The sequence below is a fragment of the Olea europaea genome, chromosome 15 (assembly GCF_002742605.1).
Source record: "Olea europaea var. sylvestris chromosome 15, O_europaea_v1, whole genome shotgun sequence".
In the NCBI taxonomy this organism is placed as follows: domain Eukaryota; kingdom Viridiplantae; phylum Streptophyta; class Magnoliopsida; order Lamiales; family Oleaceae; genus Olea; species Olea europaea.
The window spans coordinates 4922704-4925351 of NC_036251.1; positions in this window are offsets into that span (position 1 = coordinate 4922704).

Sequence of the window (2648 nt, forward strand, 5' to 3'; positions counted from 1 at the left end):
GAAGAAATGATTGATCATCGTAACCGTGCCGCGCAGGGACTCCCTCCCCCACAGAGGCAGGTAGGTCGAGGCCCCGCAGCGTACCTTGTTACTCAGCAATGGACCCAAGCAGGGCATACCATAGCTCCCACATCCGGACAGGCCCTAGCTTCCGCCACATTGAACGCAGTGCCGGTATTGGCATATGATAGCGCACCCACTGAGGCAGCACCATCCGGAAGAACTGACAAGAAGAAGAAGAAGAAGAGGCCCAATAGGCCCTTGCCAGGAGCAAGATTTTGTACTTTCCATCAACTATATGGGCATGACACCAGTGAGTGTCGGGATGCCAACCGGCGCCCTGATCGAAGCAACCCCCTCACTTCCAGCAGAAATGAGCACCCCCGCAGATCCACCTCCCCGAGGAGGGGAGGAAGGGGTCACCAAGAACAATCTCCTAGCAGAAGAGAATCAAGAAACCGAGTCCAATCCAGGAAAGAGAACCAAGCTCAATTCGCTGGAAGCCAGGTCATCAGAGAAATCGATACCATCATCGGGGGACCCCACGTCGATGGCAACACCAGGAATGCCCAGAGAAATTATACAAGAGAGGCTAAGGATCCCCCGATGATCACCTACATTGTCGACGAATCAAAAACAGCAAACAAGATGGCCCCAATCACCTTCTCGCAGGAAGACGTAGAGGGAGTTCACCATTCCCATTGCGATGCTCTGGTTGTAAGGGCCGTAGTGGCTAGAAACGGATTAAAACGCATGCTCGTTGACAACGGCAGCTTCGTAAACATATTGTTTGGTTCCACTTTTGACAAAATGCAAATTGAACATGGGTTAATCCCCATGATCGACCCGCTGTTTGGATTCACTGGGGACAGCATCATCCCACGAGGGCGGATTACCCTGCCTGTGGAAATGGGTTCGGCCTCCCTGGTCGCCCAGCATTTCATGGAATTTCTGGTGGTAGATCATAGGTCAGCTTATCATGGGGTGTTGGGCAGACCGGCTCTAAAAGATCTTTGGGCTGTGACGTCCATTCACTATCTGTGCATGAAATTCCCAACCGAACGAGGGATTGCAACGGTTCGGGGCGATCAGATGAGCTCTAGGGCATGCTACCTGAACTCGCTACGAAAATCGGAGCCGCGGACTGTCAATGTAATTCTAGCAGTACCCGCTGAAGCCGGTACGGACGTGGAGATGCTCGACGCCCCTGAACAAGGGCATACCTCTGAACAAGAGGAAGATGTCATAATAGAAGAGGTCCTTGAACAAGGACACCCTCTTGACGAGTTAGATCCCCGAATAATTGATTATGAACCAAACGCGACCCCAATGGAAGAACTGGAAACTTTTCCAGTCAATCCAAAAGATCCCAATCAAGTCTTGCGCATAGGGAAGTCATTATCGCCTGAAGTAAGAATTGAGATGATACGATTCCTGAAAGAAAACCTAGATGTCTTCGCATGGAAACATGAGGATATGGTGGGGATAGATCCCAGGATCAGTTGCCATCACCTTAACATCAACCCCTCCTATGCCCCCCGTAGACAGAAGAGGCGCGCGCTGAATTCGGAACGGTACGAGGCACTGAAAGACGAAGTAAGTAAACTCGATCGCAGTGGTTTCATCAGAGAGGCCATATACCCGAAGTGGATATCCAACCCCGTTCTAGTGAAAAAGTCCAGCGGGAAATGGAGGGTCTGTGTGGACTTCACAAACCTGAATAAGGCATGCCCCAAGGACAGCTTCCCACTTCCAAGAATTGATCAACTGGTCGACTCCACTGCTGGGCATGAACTACTTAGCTTCATGGATGCGTACTCAGGGTACAACCAAATACCCATGTTCCGACCTGATGAGGAAGCTACATCATTCATCACGGACAGGGGGCTGTATTGCTACAAAGTCATGCCCTTCGGATTGAAAAATGCCGGGGCCACATATCAGAGGTTAGTCAACATGATGTTTGCCGAACTCATTGGCAAAACCATGGAGGTCTACGTGGACGACATGTTGGTCAAAAGCCTCCAGGCGGCCGAACACGTGAGTCACATTGACCAAACCTTCCAGACACTCAGGAGGTATAACATGAAGTTGAATCCCCTCAAGTGCACTTTCGGAGTAGCCTCGGGCCAGTTCTTGGGATACATTGTAAATCAGAGAGGAATTGAGGCAAACCCGGCAAAGGTGGCGGCTATAATAGAAATGAGTTCACCTCAGAAGCCAAAGGAGGTCCAAAGTCTCAATGGCCGGATAGCCGCCCTCAGCCGCTTCATCTCCAGAGCCACTGATAAAAGCTTGCCTTTCTTCAAAGTATTGAAGCAAGGAAAGAGATTCCAGTGGACTTCGGAGTGCCAAGAGGCCTTCGAATCTCTGAAGAAGCACCTCGGTGAATCGCCCCTCCTATCGAAACCCCATCCAGATGAATCTCTGTCGCTGTATCTAGCAGTGTCAGATGTTGCAGTCAGCGCGGTCCTAACCAGGGAAGAAAATGAGCGTCAATTGCCGGTATATTACATCAGCAAAGCACTTCTCCCAGCTGAAACACGCTACTCCGACATGGAAAAACTGGCACTCGCACTAATTACAGCTTCAAGAAAACTCAGGCCATATTTCCAAGCTCACTCAATACAAGTCCTCACCAATTTCCC